Raw genomic sequence first — 20,397 nt, forward strand, 5'->3', positions numbered from 1 at the left:
AAATATCAGAAAAAGAGGACATTCCACGAATTCTAGGATATTGTGGGAATAACAAAAACGCAAAAACGAAAGATAAGACGATCTCGTAAAATGGCGCGTGTTAATGCAGAGATAATAGGTACTGTAAAGTTAGGAAAGTTGGCAAAGAAAATTGGTCAGGGACATGTATGGCGAGAGAATCAGTAAAACTTGTTACGAAGCCAGCTAATATCGTAGCCCAAACTGTGAGGGGATGCCCATAGGAAGGTTGGTGTGTTATAACAAGATTACTGATTCAAACATTTGGCATTTTACACCGCTGGAAGCTTTTGAGGTGCATAACTAACAGAGACCTAGATCGCATTGTTATCCATTGGGTTGAATATCTCTGGGCATCATCTAAGATGGGCATTCTGGCGAGAAGATCGTTTAATGGACAGATGAAGAAGCTCCTGTTCGTGATAATAGCGACCGTAATACTTATGTCCGATCCAGATGTTTTTGCAGAGGAAAGCGAGGAATCGCGGATCTATATCGTTCGTGTGGAGCAGCCGGACATAAGTCCACATAGCGTTGAGGAGCTGAGGATGTGGTATTCATCGTTTTTGCCCAAAGAAGCAGCGGAAGAAGAGCGAGGAGGAAGTTCTAGTCAAAATCTACTGCACGCGTATGAGAATGTCATGACTGGATTTTCCGCCCGACTAACAAAATCAGAAATTGAGGCGATGCGAGAGATCCCAGGTTTCGTGGATGCGTATCCTGATAGAATGCTGCACTTGCAGACAACATATTCTGCAAAGTTTCTGGGCCTGGATTCAAGCAAGGGACTCTGGCCGAGATCTAACGCGGGCAAGGGCACCATAATTGGCGTGCTGGACAGTGGCGTGTGGCCGGAGAGCCCTTCGTTTCAGCCAGACCTCAATACCGGTGCTGTCCCTTCTCGGTGGAAAGGAGTCTGCGAGACCACAACAGATTTCAATGCGTCCAGTTGCAACAACAAACTCATCGGAGCGAGAATTTACACCGAGGATAAGACGGCGAGGGACTTGGACGGACACGGCACTCACACTGCATCCACTGCCGCGGGGAGCCTCGTTGCAAATGCGGGACTCTTTGGCAGTTCTCAAGGAACCGCGCAGGGAATGGCGCCGGGTGCTCACATCGCCGTTTACAAGGTTTGCAAGGAGGGGGGATGTAGGACATCAGATGTTCTGGCGGCGATGGACGCCGCCATATCTGAGGGCGTGGACGTGCTCTCGCTCTCTCTCGGCAGCGGCGCTATTCCGTTTTACGAGGACGAGATCGCCATCGGGGCCTTCCGAGCGATGGAAAGGGGCATCTTTGTGAGCTGCGCAGCAGGAAACGAGGGGCCGACGGAGCCGTCGTATCTTTACAACGGCGCGCCTTGGATCATGACCGTCGGCGCGAGTTCCATGGACAGACATTTCGTCGCGAATCTCAAGCTCGGAGACGGAACAGTTCTGTACGGCGAGTCACTCTTCAACGGCATGGGCCACGACCAGACCAATGAACTGAGCCTTGTTCAGGTAGATACCTGTGGGGGTCAATTTCTCAACCGAGATGTAGTAAAAGGAAAGCTCGTGGTGTGCATAAGAGGCGGACCTGGCGATCTAGTGGAGCAGGGTCAAGCCGTTCGAGAGGCCGGAGGGGCGGGCGTGATATTCGTTAACGATGACGAGGAAATTCGATTGTACGCTCCTGTCTTGCCGTCAACAACGCTTGGTAATAAGGCAGCACTTGCCCTGGCAGCCTATATGAATTCTACAAATACCCCCACGGCGGCTATTGAGTTCCAAGGCACTGTCTTCGGCGACGCCAACAATATCTCGGCGCCCGCAGTGGCCTCATTTTCATCCCGCGGGCCCAACACGGTCAGCCCCGAAATTCTGAAACCCGACCTGATCGCCCCTGGATTTGCCGTCATAGCAGCTTGGCCTTCGGATCTCAGTCCAGATCCTCATGATAGCAGTGAAGATGACAGAAGAGTGATGTTCAACATCTTGTACGGCACGTCAATGGCCACTCCGCATGTCAGCGGGGTTGCTGCTCTGCTCAAAGCCGTTCACCCGGAATGGACTCCCGCGGCCATTAAGTCTGCGCTTATTACAACTGCAGAGCACCTCGATAAGAATGGCGGGCCGATTCTTGACGGTGGAAACAATTTCGCACCGGCAGATATATTTGCTACGGGCGCTGGACATATAAACCCCGAAAGAGCTGCCGATCCGGGTCTTATATATGACCTTAGCGCCAAAGATTATGTTCCTTATCTCTGTGGGCTGAACTACACAGAATCGCAGATTCAGGTCATCTTAAGCAAGAATATTGCGTGCCCTTCCAATAATGAAAGTAGCACTCTTCCGGGTAATCTCAATTATCCATCCTTCTCTCTGGTTTTCAATAACCTAAATTATTCTGTCACCTTGACAAGAACCGTAACGAATGTCGGGACTGCCCAATCCATGTACACCGTGAACATTGTTCCTCCCAGAGGGGTTGACATGATTGTGAATCCAACGTCTTTATCGTTTGGGGCAGTGATGGAGAAGAAGAGTTATAGCGTCACATTTTCAGCAAACAAAACTAATCCTATGAGATCAAGGTTCTCGCAAGGCTCAATTACGTGGGTTTCAAGCGGCGCTCATGGTTACAGCGTAAGAAGCCCTGTTTCCGTCATCTGGGACACAAGCTAAATTACATGCGATGACAATAACCATTTTTGAGTCAGGAGGTCTCATGTCCATATCCATTTATGTAATCGAATTCAGGACCAGCTCGTGACTGGCTCAGTTTTTTCTGTCAGCAATAAAAACAAGCCATCCAATTCAAAAGGTCAATTGTTATATCTAATTCAAACATATTAGCATGCTAGCTAATATATTAGATGTTACAATTCCATTCTTAAATAAAAGGTACAAATTTTAAACAAATTTCAATTAACGGAATTATTATTAAAAATATTATTTTAGAATAAATATATGAGCATATAAAAAAATATTTCATAAATTGAAAATGTAATTTTATTTGCAAGATCAACAACATATTTAGATATTTCTAACATGTAACATAAATTGTTCTAATTTATAGAGAGTTTGACTACAATAAGAAAAATATCATATTATTGTTTTAATTTTAGGAATATGATTATAAATCATAGGAAAGTTCTCCACACATTAGAATATTTTGTTGTCTTAATCAATCGGTTTTGGGAAAACGGATTTTATTATAAAAGTGACACTCTTAGTTATTATTTCAGTTATTTGTATTAATACTTCTGTTATTACCCTCAAAATTTACAATTAATGTTAGGTATAGTTTATAGTTATAATTATGATTAAGTAAATTGCTATATGGACTCAAATAGGAGCTTAAATGAGATTTAAGTCAAAAGAATAATTTTAGAATAGTAACATTAATTAAAAATCATAGTCTTCTATTCCTTTAAAATATCATTAATTTTATTTTTTCAAATTTATTTATCCAATTTTAGATTGTCTTAGATTAATCATAAAATTCTTATTGACTTTTGCATGTCCTTAAAATGGTATTAAAAATAGTCGATATAAAAAGTAATTTATTTACAAAATCAATTATTCAAAAGAAAAATCTATTAATTATCAACAATTATTTGTTTACAATTTTAGTTTATTTTATTAAAATATAATGGAGTTATATAATTGATTATATGTTTATGTATATATTATTAAAATAATCACATAAATAACTAAAATGAGGCAAAAGGATAGCCAACCCTTTAAGCCAAAATGGGCATAAAAGGGAAAATAATGCTTTGCAATTAATTATTATAATTTAAACTCAATTTAGTTGTAGGGTTTATTTAAGGCTAGATATACTTTTTTATTATAACTACTATTAGATGTCTAGCTAAATTATAATTCAATCATGTTAATAGTTTAGTTGACAATATCATCCTTAACATTAACTTCAAGTATTGACCTAAAATAATATCTTTAATGATAAGGTAGTATTAATCTTATGCATAACCTTATCTTAAATATAACCCTAATATAGCCATAATTGAATGCTAATAATAAGTTAACCAAAACATCAATCCTAACCATAACTAAACCCTATCTTGAATAATAACTTGAACTTAATGTATTTTTTAACATAAACTCAATTGACATCAACCCTAGCCTTAATTAAAACTTTATGCTAATGTAGCCGATTATTGCAAATGGATTAGATTCTTTGAAGATTCTTGGCTTAGAGAAAGTTTCTTGATGGAAGGATTTGACGATTCAGATCTGCTTAATTATTGCAAGCATTTTTATGCTAGTATAGTTTTTGATTAATAGATTAATGGTTAATGGGTGAACCTTATGTGCATCAATCCCAACATGTTGAAGATCTAGGTGGAGCTTTATTCTTGGAGGATCAAAATGGATGACTTCACCTCTCATGTTTGGTTATTTAATCCTTATGGTTGTTTTTCTATTTACTCTAGCATTTCATAACTCCTTTTGAGTTATGACCCTACCTTTTAGGATTCTTGTTGGTTTAAAGGTTTAACTCAAAAAATTGGAATCTTCTATGCAATAATGGTTTAGAATAAAATACATAGTATCAATAACCTATGCAAGAGAGGCTTTCAATTGGTTAATAAATTAGCAGAATTGTGGCTTATAAAAATAATTTAGCAAATACCTGTGAGAATCCAAATTTATTAGAAGATTGTACTGATAAATTAGAAGTGAAAAGAAGAAGTTAATATTAGTACAAGATTGTACTAATATTGTACTAATAATCTTCTAATAATTTAGCAGAATTGTGGCTTATAAAAATATTTAATATTAGGGTTTATTTTAATTTTTAATGGGATAGGATAACTTGTGGCTTAGTTGGGTATAAGTAAGGGGTGGTTTTTGGAGTCTTAAGGTAGTGTGGTATATTCATCCAGCTTGAAAAAGAGGATGAATTTTATGAGCAAACCTTGAAGGGCTAGTAGTTGAGGCTTGCTGAACTAGGAGATTTCTTGGTGGGCTTGCGAGCACAAGTTGATATTTCCTTTGGGTTTCCTAATAGAGTGTGGAACTAGACTAGCTAGTATTACGACTGTGAGTTGGATCTTGTGGGATCTTGCAAAACTATTTTTTAATTGTTGTTGTATTTGGCCCTAACTCGAAAGGCCTTATAGCTAGGCATATTGCATGTAAACAATTGTATTTATGAATAAAGTGTTATGATTTGTAACATATCTTGCTTTTGAATTGTATTTCCACTATGTGGTTATCTACAAGGATCTAGTTTACCTCCAACAAGAGTACCCTCGGATACTCATTGCACCACACAACTATTGGAATGCTAGGTGGAAAAAAATTCTATTCTCCCTTCTAGTGATTTTTTTTAGTCCGTATATTAATTTGGGATCCAATCCTATACATGTGGATAAGGGTTTGTTGGGAAAGTTGTAGACATTTTGGATGATCAACTTTGATCTAGACTTTAGATTAATTTTGGGAGCCATTTCAAAACCCAACTTGATGGCTTGTGGTAACTTTGAAAACCCCAATATAGTTTTGGATCCCTTAATAAATCAAAATCTAATTTTTGTTATTTTTTAATATTATTTTATTAATCTCATGAGGCTCATAGTGAAAGTTTCATGAACTTTTCAAAACCTTGTAATGGTTTTATGGGCCATTAAAACCTAATCTTGTTGTGGGATCCTAGTTAAACCCATGTTGGTTTGGGGAGCTATTCAAAATGCCATAGTTTCACGTAGCATTTTGATGATTAATCTTTTGTCGCAATTCATAATGATGGTTTTGGATGCAATATTGAAACCCAATGGTTTTATCTATTTATCTATTCGTTTTAATAGGATTCCAAATCTTGAGGTCACGACTTGATTGTAAAAGGATTTCAAGGTGCCTTGAACATTTATTTCCTCCCTAATCAGAAACTTATCAAGTCATTTAATTTAAAATGAATACTGTCATGTTCAAAAGGTCTATTTCAAACCTTAAGATTTATTACCATATTAATGATGATGAATTTATTGATACTAGATTATGAATATAATAATATTAATATAGTAATTATAATATAATGTTTGCAATAATAATAATACTATAAGTAATATTATAATATATATAGTAATAATAATAATAATATAATATTCTAATTAAGATGTTTATATTCAATAAAATTCAATAGATTTCTTTTATGTGTGATACTCATTGTTACTAGATTATATATTATCTAAATTAATATATATGATTAATTATATAATATCTAAGATATTCAAAACATTAAACATGTAAATTTATTACATATAACTAATTTGAAAAATACATATTTTTCCTATTCAACTTATTTGTGTCATATTAAGAGGCAATTATAAATTATTAAGAAGCATACTTGATCACATTATCATTCATCATACAATAAAGTATAAGAGCAATTATTTTCTTTTTTTTCACTATAGGCCTTTTAAAAAAATAAAAATTTAATACTAATTTTTGAATAAAATTGAAATCTCTACATCTTTACTATGTAAATTGTATTTACAAAATATAAATATAATAATAATAAACTATTCCCAGCTTCTTAAATATGCTTTGTGCCACTCTGAATGTTTTTAATCTGCCAATAAATGTACATGAAGAAAAGAGAAGATACTTTAGTAGCCAATAATCTGCCAACCAAAAGTCGTAGCCCAAACTGGAAGTCGATGACCTAGACAAGGCTAGTGTGTTATGGCTACAATTCTAGTTTATTTTGCAGAAAAATACCAGAGGTTCACCTTGGAATCTTATACTTTCCAGTTAATTTCTCCCGATCCTAGCAAACATGGGCATTTTGGCAAGAAGATCATTTTCTGAATACGTGATGAAGTTATTCTTTGTATCCATGGCGATCATGATAACTATGTACCACCCAGATGTTCTCGTAGAGGCAAGCGAAGAGTCACAGATCTATATCATCCGTGTGGCGCAACCAGAAGAAAGCCCACAGAGCCTTGACGAGCTGAAAATGTGGTATTCGTCGTTCCTACACAAAGCAAAAGCAGCAAATGGAGATGCAAATCTAGTGCATGTGTATGAGAATGTCATGACTGGATTCACTGTGTGGTTAACAAGATCAAAACTTGAGGTGATGAGAAAGATCCCAAGTTTTGTGCACGCGACTCCTGATAAGGTGGTGCACTTGTAGACAACATATTCTGCCAGGTTTATGGGCCTCGAACCAATCCATGGCATGTGGAAAAGCTCTAACATTAGCAAGGGCATCATAATTGGATTACTAGACACGGGTGTGTGGCCGGAGAGCCCTTCGTTCAAGCCAGACACCAACATCGATGCCGTGCCTTCTCGCTGGAAAGGAATCTGCCAGACTTTGCTTGATTTATATAAGTCAAGTTGCAACAACAATCTGATCAGGGTGAGAAATTTCACGAGGGAAGGAACGATGAGAGACTCAATGGGACACCGCACTCATACTGCCTCCACTGTGGCTAGGAGCCCTGTTGCAAGGGCTGGACTCTTTGGCAACGCTCAAGGAACCACGCAGGGAATGGTGTCGGGTGCTCATGTTGCTGTCTACAAGGTTTGCATGGGGTTGGATTGCTTAGAATCTAATGTTCTAGCGGGGATGGACGGCGCCATTTTCGACGGTGTGGACATGCTCTCTATCTCTCTTGGTGGCGAGCCATTTGCATTTTATTTGGACGAGCTTGTAATCAGTGCCTTTCACGCCATGGAAAGGAGCATTTTTGTGAGTTGCACGATGGGAAATGAAGGGTCGTAGGAGCCCTCATATCTCTCTAACGGTGCACCATGTATGATGATGGTGCACCAAACGAAAGAATTGAGGCTCATGGAGACGGATTTGTGCAGGGATGGTTCTCTGGATTCATGTCTTATAAGAGGAAAGCTGGTGGTGTGCTCGCCAGGCAGTCTTGGTTCTCCATTGTAGCAGGGAGAAGCTACTCGAGAGGCCAGAGGTGTCGGCGTCATATTCGTTAATGATAATCTTACTGGGGAGGAATTCATATTGTTCCCTCAGCTTTTGCCATCGACATCCCTTGGGTTTAAGGTAGGACTTGCCTTGGCGGCCTATATAAATTCTACTAAGAACCCTAAGGAGGCTATTCAGTCCAAGGGCACTGTCTTGGGCGCCGCCAACAATATTTCAGCGTCGATGATGGCATCATTTTTGTCGCATGGACCCAACCTAATAAGCCCAAAAAGTATGAAGCCCGACGTAATAGCTCCTAGATTTGCCATAATTGCAGCTTGGCCTTCAAATCAGAGTGCTTCGGGCCTCCCTGAAGATAAGCAAACAGTAAGTTTCAATATCTTGTACGGTACATCAATGGCCACTCCACATGTGAGCAGGGTGGCTGCTTTCCTTAAAAATGCTCACCTGGAATGGAGCCCGACAGACATTAAGTCCGCACTTGTTACTACTGCAGATTACTTGGATAAGAAGGGCGGGCCAATTCTTGATGGTGGAAAGAATTTCATGCCCGCAGATATTTTTGCTATGGGTGCTGGGCACATAAATCCCGAAAGAGCAGCCAATCCAGGCCTTGTTTATGACCTTAGCCCTAAAGATTATATTCCTTATCTTTGCGGGCTAAATTACACAGAATCCCAACTTCGCTTGATCCTAAACAAGAATGTTGTGTGCCCTTCGAATCATGAAAGCACTCTTTCGGGTAACCTCAATTATCCGTCTTTTCCTCTTGTTTTAAATGAAACAAGTTCTGTCACCTTGAGAAGAGTTGTGACTAATGTTGGAGCCGCGGAGTCCAAGTACACCGTCAAAATTGATCCGCCCAGGGGAGTCGATGTGAGTGTGAATCCAACTTTCTTATCGTTTGGGGCAGCGATGGAGAAAAGGAATTATAGCATCACATTTGTAGCAAAAGCATTTGATCCTTCAAAATCGGGCTTCTCCCAAGGCTCAATTAGGTGGGTTTCAAGCGCTCATGGTTATAGCGTAAGAAGCCCTATGGCAGTCTCGTGGAGGACAAACTGATTAGTGATGTCAATGACTATCTCCGAATTCGAGGTCTCATATTCATATTAATATAAGTGAACTATTTAAGATTCAATTAAAACATTGGATAAATTTTGCAAAAATATAGTCGATGTGAATTTTTTAATTTTTAAAAAATATTAATTGTGTATATTTTGAATATCAATATTTTAGATAACATTTAGAAGAAATCTAAAATTTTCATTTTCTAAATATTAAGTAACTTTCTTTCTTATTTGTTAACACTAAATTTATTTCATATGAGGTTAAAAAATTTGGGATCTAAGATTTATGACACAAGTTTTAGACTATAAAACATAGGATCATATATCTTTATCAAAGTGTGGGGTGTAAAATTTAGTGGGCATAAAAACATTGTACTTGCACCACCAACGCACTAAATGACAATTATTTTAATTTGTACTATATTTCATAATTTTTTTAAAAATTGATTTATTATTTTTCATAAATTTACAAATGTAGTATTAAGATTATATGCATAACAAAAATGATAAGAGTCCATTTCTTCCTTTTCCAATAAAAAAACCAAATTTCTTTTCTTTGCTTATTGGAAATGGAAACATTCTTTTCTTTTCACTAATGTTCTTATATTTTGTTTAGAATGCAAACTAGTGTGTTTTCCTTATCACAAATGGAAACTTTTCATTCACTTCAATGCTTATATTCATTTTGTGAATGCAAAAACTATTTGTTTTTATATATCCTTGGTGCTCTACATGTTTTTAAATATGCTATTAACTATTTTAAGATTGTTTACTAGTCTACTCAAATGTCATCAAGATATAGGATATAATAGACACAAGAGCTTAACTTTAGTTGTCCCTTAATCTATTGTTGATTACTATGAGAAAATATCATCTAATTCATTGAGAAATTATACTTGATAATGTTGTTGAAAATAGTTATTAAATTGTATATTGTCATTGATGTTACACAAATGTTACACTCTAAACGAGCACTACTAGTAGTCACTGAGCTCTAATGACTCCACTATCAGCCAAGCACAAGTTCAGAAGAAGCCAAGTTAAGTGATCAAGTGCAAACTAAGCTAGATCAATCATTGAAGGATTTTAGTGTTAACTGAGTCAAGTTGGTTACCAAAGGGGTTCAGTGTAAGCCAAGTAAGGTCGGTTACCAAGGAACTCAGTGGTAATTGAGTGACCCAATTTTAATTTTAGCTAACCTACAATAGAATAGTTTTGTTTATTGTGTTGTTTATGTAAGTCAACTTACTGGATATCTATTGCTTATTTTTAAAGGTATTAGAGCCGACTTGACAATGGATTTCATATATATGAAAGGTCGAGTTGTGGAAAAATTTAAGATGTGAATAAAGAAGGATATCTAATTAAGAGCACAACATCCAAAGAGCTACAAAGATTATTCTGATCAAGGAGGACTTAGAGGATAAGCCAAAAAAATGATCTAAATCTACAAATCAGTTGCTTGATTAATCAAGTCAATCATTGTGACTCTTTAACAATTGTAGCAGTGAAGAAATATCTTAACAGAGTTGACTTAACATTCATTTTGTAAATCCTCTAGCAAGGTGGCATTTCTAGATTGAAGTGTCTTAAGACCTTTATCCAGGCAACTCCTAATAGGGTCATTCAAATCATTTAACAAGGTCACACCTAATAGTCTATTTTGTAGCCTTTAATAGGGTTGGCTCCTAACATGGCTCACTTCAAAAGAGTGAAAAGTTGTAAAGAATAAGTAAATTGAAATACCATGTAAAGAATATATATCTAAAGCATGTAAGTAAGCATTCACACATTCATGACACAAGATATGATTACTTAGAAACCCTCCAATGAGAGGGTAAAATTGGGTTGGGGATGACACCCACACATCTTCACTACTGTAGTAATAAAGTGTATCTAATGAAGGTTACAATGTTTGATCATGAAACATCATCTACCTTGTGAAAGGTCTACCCTATCAAAGGCTTACAAAGACTATTAGGTCTTACCTTGTTAAAGGATTTCAACACCCTATTAGAAGTGTTCCTAGTTAAAGGACTTTAACTCCCAATTATGTAAGCACTTTGTTAGAGGATTTCAATACAGCCTCTTAGGACTACTTTATAAAGAGATTTAACTAATTCACCTGTTAGAATGTCTTAGCAATGATCCTATAGTTAGCACTCTGATGCTTGATGATATATCACCTCTATTCTACTATGTACTTGGTTCTTCTTGATCAGATGTTTCTCTATTATTCACTATTTCCTTTCTCTATTCTCCTTTAATTGATTTTGCAATTCAAATCATAATACCTTGGTCACCATGAATGTCTTGGTTTATGCATTCAAAACTCTCCTTGATTATTCATTCATTCCCCTACTCACACACATGAAGTTTAGGGTTCATCCTCCTTAAGAAGACCTAGGTGACTTAGGGTTACGTATGAATCAATAGTTGTGATTCATCCATAGTGTAGCTTAAACCTTCCCTTTACCTGATTGGGTGCATGCAATACATAGGGATTCCTAATTGAGATTCATCCTTATAACCAAATATCATAATTCAATACTTAGGTCAGCCCAAAAATGGTTGACATAGTTGTTTGTGCCAATATAAACAACTATGACAAACTATGTTACGTGTCATCTGAAACCCCTAGTACTTGACACATACTATGACTTCAATGCTATCACTCAAAATCTGAATTACTCATCATGTACTTCTTTCTCGGCTCCTGAATCACTTGGCGTATACTATCTACTCGGCTCCTGAGCGACTTGACACTCGCCATTTACTCGACATGCACTAAATTTACATGTTTTTCTTGGCATATATTACTTGTTTGGCATGAAGTAAGTAAATAAATTAAGTCTATAGACACTCATTATTCAATACCAATCTAAGATTAACAATCTCCCCCTTTGACATGAGTGTCAAAAACACTTGGTCATACATTAATACTCTTTATTCTTATGAGCATAAAATGAACTCTTATTCGGCTTCTACACACATTTTCAAAATATCAAAATGTTTACAACATGACTTATACCTCAAAATATTATGGGTATGTGCAAGATCATGGTGTACCGAACTATGGCCTTAAGTGGCAGTGAAAAACCAACAAATCAGGGTTATGTCAACTTGCCACATAATTTTAAAGTGGTTCTAGACTTTATATCAAAAAGTTGTAAGAAAATAATCTGTAGAAAATTGAATCTAGTTTCTAAAATACAAGGCCTTATCTAGAGAAAAAAATATTTGATTGGCCAAAAGTTTGGATTTTAATGCAGTACTACAAAAATTTTAGGGCAAAAATAAAAAGTAGGTTTATGTCTGACCACCTTAATCATAATGAAATGATAATATTTTTAAATATAATTTTAGATATAAAAATTAGACTCATGCCTAGATGTGACACATATTTTTGGGAATTTTTATTCCAAATAAATAATTAATTATGAATTTTCTACTATACTATTTTCAGAATTAAAAAACTCCCGTGTCTGACCACCTTAACTAGTTCAAAAAAAAATCAAAATTAAGTTTTTTTTTTTTCTTATACTAGTTGAAGCATAGAATGTGATGCATCTTTTGGATTTCACAAACTTATAAGGTTTGAAAGTTATAGCTATTTTTCAACTAGTATGTCAATCAACACTTTGCAGCTAACTCCATTAGAAAATAAGTAATAATTACTTACTAAACTCGTAATTTGACAAACCTTACATTTATGAAAAGCTAAGAACATTCTTAAGAAACCCTTTTCATTACATCAAATTTTGGTTTAAAAAAGATGTCAGCTACATGCTTGAAGTAAAAAACACATAAGAACATGCAAAAAACACATTTTTGAGATGTTTTAAAGATGACCATATAAGATTGGTATCGAAAGATATAGTAGGAATTATAAAGGTATTAACTATTTTCATTTAGTATCAGGATGGGTGGGAAAAAAGTTGGAATAGATTTTGAAATTCTTTGAGGCATTTCAGAACTACATATTTTTCAGATTGCCACTTTTTGGCACACCATGATCCTGCACATACCCTTATAACTTCCCTTGAGTTGTTTGATCTATTTTGTACTTTATTCTATATCAAAATCTTCAAATTCTTTCTCCTGCTAAGTAGGTTTGCCTCAACTAATACTCTTTCTCTATTTTCTGCTTGCTTTCTCTTACTCCCCAATTCTTGCTCTTCTCTTTATTTCTTTCTTTATGCTCACCCTCAGCTCTTACTCCCCCTTTTTGACACTGATGTCAACGGGTTATACACTAATAGTGTTTTTGTCCAAAAAAGATTTATGGACCTTAAGAATAATTTTAAGAGTTACATCCCAATTATCACAAGCTACCTCCAAAGACTTAATTTGGATGGATAGCTCGGTAGCAAGGTGTACTAAGCCTCTAATGTAGAAATATTGGGGTCTTTCTTGGTAAGTGTTTCTGCATAGCCTGGCTCCTTGTGTAAAATCTCCATGTGAGGAGTCAATGTCGACTGGATGCTAATTGGTTTAGCCCTTATGTTGGCTTCATCTGCGTGTAGTGTTGCTAACTAACTTTGGGTTTGCAAGAGGGTCTTGAAATGTTTCTCACTTTGAGCTAGAGTCATGAACAATTTGGCTCCAAATGACTGCATGTGAATTTCTAAGCTCAGGATGTGATTCCTTATCTCTTGTGTGAAGAGTGTAGGACTACACAATTTGGTGTACAAGGACAAAATGTTCTCTAATACATTCTTTACACTTTCTATCTTAGTAGCCAATGCAAATTGTGTTAGTGCTATTTTACTAGATATCTTCTCACTCACTTTAGTTTGAAACTTCTTCTCAGACCATTCTAATAATTTTTCATTAGTATCTAGGTCTGTATCACTTACTCTTTCAACTATGTTGGTCAATTGTTCAATGATTGGATTTGTTTCATCTTGAGTAGGTAGAATGAATGCATCTAATAAAATTTCTTTGATCTCAATCAAAGCTTGCTTCTGGGTATGCTCCCTTTTGAGCAGTTCTTGGTGTTTCTTTCTTGCTAGGGCCTCTTGAGGTATACCCATCTGCTCAATTGTTATTGCTGCATAATCACACTTTTGTAATCCAATTTCTTCATCTTGACTAACATCTCCATAAGTTATTACCTCTTTTGCCTTTGATGAGCTAGGACTTGCCACTAAAAATTGCAAAAGTATTGCATCTATGCTCAGCCTCTAAAGAGTTTGACTGGAAGGAGTTCCTGATTTTGGAAATATTATCAATGCTCAAAGTACTTTGAGTTCCTTTGGCTTGGGTGATGCATTTGTCTCTTCAAGATTGTCCTTTTCTACCTTTTCGATATTAATTGCACCTTGAACTTGTGCTAGAGGTGCAGGCACATCTATTTGACCTATTTGACTTAGTGTCCCATTATTGACTGGTGTTTCCACCTTATCTTGTCCAACTATCTCAACCTTGTCCTTTTTAGGTCCTTGAACATTTTGTGAGACTAGAGTGCTTTCCATGGGTGTACTAATAGTGCATCTTGTTCTATCCTTCCTTTGATATACAACTAAGTGCAGTGAAGGTTGTACACTTATCACTTGAGGAGTGACTATAGGTGTGTCTTGTGTTTTAACTTCCTCTCCTACAGTCATAAATTCTAACTTCTGAATTTCATCTACACTTACCAATATATCCTTGTGACATAATTTGGCTTGTAGCGTGGATTAGTCAAGTGTCCTTTTCAAATATTCTTCTATTAGGGGATTGATGTTCTCATTAGTAGGATCAGAAACATCCTTCACTATGATAGTTGTAGTACTTACACTTATGGAGGGTTAGCACTTGGCATTTTTGTATCTTGTACATTGTGTTCTCATTGTTTCTCTTGCTTATTTTTTGTTTTATCATCTATATTCATATCAGTGCCTCCCTTAAATGTACCTTCTTCATTGTTATCCTCTTCATCATCTTCTACCTCAATAGGTTCTTGTTCATCATCTTTGACTATTTCTAGTCCATATGTAATCTTCCACATTTGTTTTGACTTCTTTACAACATCATCTATCTTGTTCTATATTATTCTAAATGACCTACCTATACTTAGATACAAATATCATAGCATATTTATTTATGGCTTTAGACATTTTTGCATTACTAAGTTTTGGCATAACTTGAGTGAGGTTCATCTTCCTAATTTTCTTCTCTATGTCTAAACAATAGTGCCATTTCTACTCAACTCTATCATATAAACTCTTAGGGATGGAGTTGGAAATTTCTAGAAGAGTTTTCTTAAAAGTAGCCGTCATGGCATTTATTGTCTCCTCTACTTTAATATTCTCAGTCTTTCCAAGGTTATCAAAATCAATGTGAGAGAAACTTGACAAGTCAGCATTGTTTCTAATGTTCACACATAATTTATCTAAGTCCAAGGAGGGACTATGACTCACCTCTTGGAATCGGCTATTGTCATCAGATTCAATCTTCTCCTTATCAGATTTAGCCTGAGTAACATAGTTTCTTCTTGGTCGTTTTTGTGATCCACCTTCTTTCTCTTTAGGTTTAGCTATCTCTTTAGCCTTCTGTGTAGTTACTCTTGTACTAGCCCTTGTGGTAGGTGTTGTTGTTTTTGGTTGATTAGGTTTTGCAACCTTCTTTGGTCTTGTCACTACAGGTGTCTTTTCCTTTCTTTTCTTTTTGTCAATAGGATTAGGTGCTTCCTTGACTTCTTCTCCCTCCACACCTTTTGGAATTTCTATCTCCTCTTCTTGCTAATCCTCTCCTTGACCTTTTGTTAGAGCTAGTGGTGTTTGAACGTATCTATCTTCTTCTTCTTCTTCTTCTTCTTCTTCTTCTTCATCGTCTTCCTCAGCTCCTTAACCAAATTTTTATTTTAGTTTCTTCACCAATTTATTCTTCTTCTTTATTACAGATGTAGTCTTCAAGTCCATAGTGATTTTAGATTTGGCCTATTCATAGTTATTAAATGTTTTGGCTTCTTTTTTCACTTCTTCTGCAAGTAATGGTGTGATTTCTATAGAGGCCTCATCAACATTTATCTCATATCCTAATAACCTTAGCCATCTCACTCTAGGAATTGTTTCTTGTACATATGAATGATGAGTGTCAACCAGGAAGCAAACATCATCATAATGTTTCTCCACTAATGAGACTGGAATCATTAATCTCTTCTTCATAGATTGTTTGAAATCTTCAAGATAACTAGCCATTACTAACTCAAAGTTATTTCCTAATTGTTCAATGAACTCTCCTGTCTATATTGCAATTGATCTATTTGTCTTCCATTCAACCTTGCCAAATGTTGGAAATGTATTCTACACATAGAATAGAATACATATCAAAATATATCCAAATTTGTATTGAGAACTCTTTATTTTCCTTATTGCTCCTAGGTTTTCAATTAATTGTTGTAACTGTAACTTGACAGGATCATAATTATGATCTTTCTTGACAATTTTTTAGGCCATGTCCACTATAATTCAAGGTACACTATTTAATCTTCTTGACTAATAAAACTTATGTTCTATTACCCTCAATACAAAATCTATTAGGGGATTTGTGATTGTATCAATGGTCATACCCATTTTGTTCCATACGGTTCCTATGTTCTTTTCAATAACTTCCTTTGACTCACTTCTCATAGTTTTTGGCTTATCTAGGGTCAGATACTCTGTTACCCCATGAATAATTTTTTTTTAAATTTTAATCAACCCATTCTCTATCCATACTAGCCTATCATGAATTTTTCTTAAGACAATCCTAATCCATTTAGTTTTGGAAACATTTGGGAAATCTAGCACATGAGTTAACCCTTTCTTCTCAACAATGTTGTATTGTTCCTTAAAAGCTCCATTTTCACATAGTCTTCCATACTCTTCTCTAATTTCCATGTCACATATACTTCCAATCTTATAAGTATAACAATTTCTAACATCTTGAATCATTAAAACTCATGGTTGTATCATAGACAATGCATCAGAGCAATCCTATTTATATGCCATATCTACAATAGCCTTGAAAATAGGTTATTTAATGGAATTTCTAGTTAACTAAACATTTAAGACCTCTTTTCCCTCTAGACCCTTTTCTTTTGAAGAACTAGACACCATCACATAAATCTAGGGTTTATGAAATTATAAACTGTATAACTTAGCATACAATAAACACATTACAAATAATGATGAAATAGTGTCGAATAGTCATTCAAATCTTCTACAAGCATTTTAGATGGTATTCTCCAGATTTCCTTTAGCTCTTCACTTTCTTTCTAAAATTTAAATGATGTTAAATAAGAAGAAATTGACCATAATAGCCCTCAAAAACACTATGATTAGTGTTAAGTGCTTACATAGCTGTAAGCTTGACATCAATTGATTTATGGCTCACTCGACATCAACATGTCTTTCCATTCATTCGGCAACCATTATGAGCTCGGTCTGAACCAACCAATTTTGTTAGCTTGACATTGACAAATATTTTACTTATCATCCATAGGAGACTTTTCATGCTTGGCAGTAACATGAAAAATTGACAAAACTTAAAGATTTTTCCTTGATTTCTAATAACACTTTACATCTTTATTCATGCATATGTAATCTTTTTAGAGTTAGGTCCTTGGAACTGATGTATTGTATAACATTTTAAATATCAATCCCAGATACCTCTTGATTTTTTAGTTTGATGAGGTGTGATCACCTGACCCATTGGGCAAAGTGATCCCATCTATACTTTATGTTTTGTAATCCTCCTTTCTCTTCCATGTCTTGTTCATCTCATTTCTAACATTTTCAATGCATGCCTTGCCTTTGCCTTTGGTAGACTCACAACTTGGTGCCTTTGATCTTGTTGGATAATATCGACTGATGTGACGAGTCTTCAAACAACAAAAACATGTGGTTTGACTCAACCACCTTTTGTAGTCACTCTTGAAGTGTGTTTTAATACAGTTCTTATGAACATGTCCATACTCTTGACATTAGTAACAACTATACCTTGTATTATAATCCCAATTATAAGAGTTACCATTGTTCTTTACCTCTATTTTCTTGTTTGATGACCACATGGGTTTGGATCTACACTGAAAAGCTCTATGACCATTTTTTTGACAGTTATAATAGTATCCTTCAAATCTTTGAGTGTCCATGGTCTTGGTTCTGAATTCATGTGCTTGATGTCCTTGTTTGTTGCACTTATGGTAGTGACCCATGCTCTTCTGCTTAACATTCTAATTTATAGTCTTTCTCCTGCACACATTGGTAGTATGTCCTTTCTTACCACAATTGTGACAAGTAGGTTTTGAGTTCTTGCCTTTGTTACCTCTTTCTTCAACACTTTTGGATGATTCTCCTTCTTTAGTACTTGTGTACCTTAGTCCAGATGTATCATTGTTAGATTTGATAGCTTCATTTGGTTTATTGAATCTTTCAAAAAAATCCTTTTCCCTTTTCAGATCATTGCTCAAGTGTTCATTCTACAAATTCATTTTTATTATGTCAATGTCTTTGGCGTTCAGTTCATGGTTTACCTTCATTATGTGACCCAAAGTTTCTAATTGCATGTTAGCAATCCTAGTTGCCCCTAATGATTTATCTTCAAGTCTGCTAGTCAAAATTCTTTTTTCATATTCAATCATGACTTTTTCCTCCATATATTTCTTTTTTTGTTTAGTCACCTCACATAGTAATATGGCTTGTGATTCTTGCTCTATTTTAACATTTATGATCTCTTCAACTAGAGTTCTATTCTTTTCCATTAAATCCACAATTGTTGCATTAAATTCATTGGAGTCTCCATTTTCAAATAGATTAGTAGTGTCCATCTCTTCGTATTTCTTTGTGAACAAATTTTTCTTTTAATTTACATAAAAAGAATAAAAGATTCTATGCCCAAGTTCATAAGTCAAATAAAACTTCCCAATAGTTGAGGAAATTTTACATTCACAATTCCTCTTTGAATTTAAGTAAGGTTCAACTCCCTTATTGGATTTTTAATCAAAACCACTTTTCAAAAGAAGATTATTTTTAACTTGAAATTAATAAGGCTTCCCATATACTCTTGGATAGGGTGAAAAATATAATTAATAACAATATGCTAAAAAATAAATGCATACAAAGAAGAGAACACACAGTTTCTCTATGAATCACATTCTAGAAAATAAACAAACTTAAAATACAATCACCACGAGGGGAGAAATATCTAGCAAATAATGAATTGTTCAATAATTCAATACTAATTCAATACAAAATCAATAATGAACTAATATAAAGCTTACATCTTTGAACATTCAACCATTTCCTTTCAAAAGGAACAATACTATTCATATATGATATTAGAGAAACTTAGAGAATTTTCATAACACTAAAGCCTTTAGGAAATTGGTCACAACATGATATCCATCAAAAAATGCCAACCCATAGCACTACTATGTTTTAAACTTAAATAAAAAGCTATCCAAGAATCTCCCTAAAAACTTGATTCTTGGATAGTTAGAAGTAGTTATGAAAACCAACATTAAAAATAGGGTACACATACCCAAAATTTAACTGATAGAAATCATAACTAAAAAAAATTTCAAGAAAATTTAACAAAAAGCATAAAATAGCCATTGATTGGTCAAGTGGTTTCCTCCTCATTGTCTTCAACATCTTCACCATCACCCTACCCACACACTAGCTTCCATATCCTAAATGCATTCATAAATTTAGTCATGGTGATCGTGTTCAGATTATTGATGCTTTGAAGGTGGTTTTTCCAAATATCCTTGTCTAGCTTCATTTTATTTATAGTGTCCAAGTAACTTGGTAGTTGCAAGGTGTAGGTTCCTAACATCACTTCACTCTTGGCCACTTTGGAGAAGTCAAACGATGTAAGATCAATTTTGTCTTTTATAGACTTCATACATTCTTCATGTTGCTTGACCATTGTCTCTACATGAAAGCCTCCTTCTTTAAGGAGGTTAGGTAGAGGTGAACCAATGGACTAGAAATATTTTCCTACTTACTCCAAAAATGCCTTGAAATCCCAGAAGTATAGTTGGACTCTCTCTAGCAATGTTTTTCCTCAAAACTTGAATCAGACTTGCATATACATGTTGCAATGAGTTTTCTTCAAGGAATTTCTCTGGTCCAAACTCTTCTACTTCCACTAGTTGAGACACCATGGCTAATAATTTTTCAACTTATGCTTTCCATGTCCCAGATTGAACATAAGATTCATCAAGAGCAACCCCTGCTAGGGAAGCAATCTCATGCAAATTTCGCATGACTTTGGCAACTTGGCTCATTACGAGGCTCATCCAACTAGATACTACAAACATCATCATTTTTCCTTTCTTCAAATCCTCTAATAGCTATTGATTTTCAGGGGCATTGGAATCGAAGGTAATTTGTGATTGATTACCAAGAACTAA

General features: G+C 35.4%; 2 pseudogenes; both read left to right on the forward strand.

Moving 5' to 3' along the window:
* Positions 1–383: 383 nt before the first annotated feature.
* On the forward strand, positions 384–2,693 carry LOC149534085 (subtilisin-like protease pseudogene; annotated as a pseudogene).
* Positions 2,694–6,816: 4,123 nt separating this feature from the next.
* On the forward strand, positions 6,817–9,009 carry LOC149534086 (subtilisin-like protease 4 pseudogene; annotated as a pseudogene).
* The last annotated feature ends 11,388 nt before the right edge of the window (positions 9,010–20,397 follow it).

Source organism: Cupressus sempervirens, chromosome 10, assembly GCF_028749045.1.
Source record: "Cupressus sempervirens isolate cs-2001-9-10 chromosome 10, ASM2874904v1, whole genome shotgun sequence".
Classification (NCBI taxonomy): domain Eukaryota; kingdom Viridiplantae; phylum Streptophyta; class Pinopsida; order Cupressales; family Cupressaceae; genus Cupressus; species Cupressus sempervirens.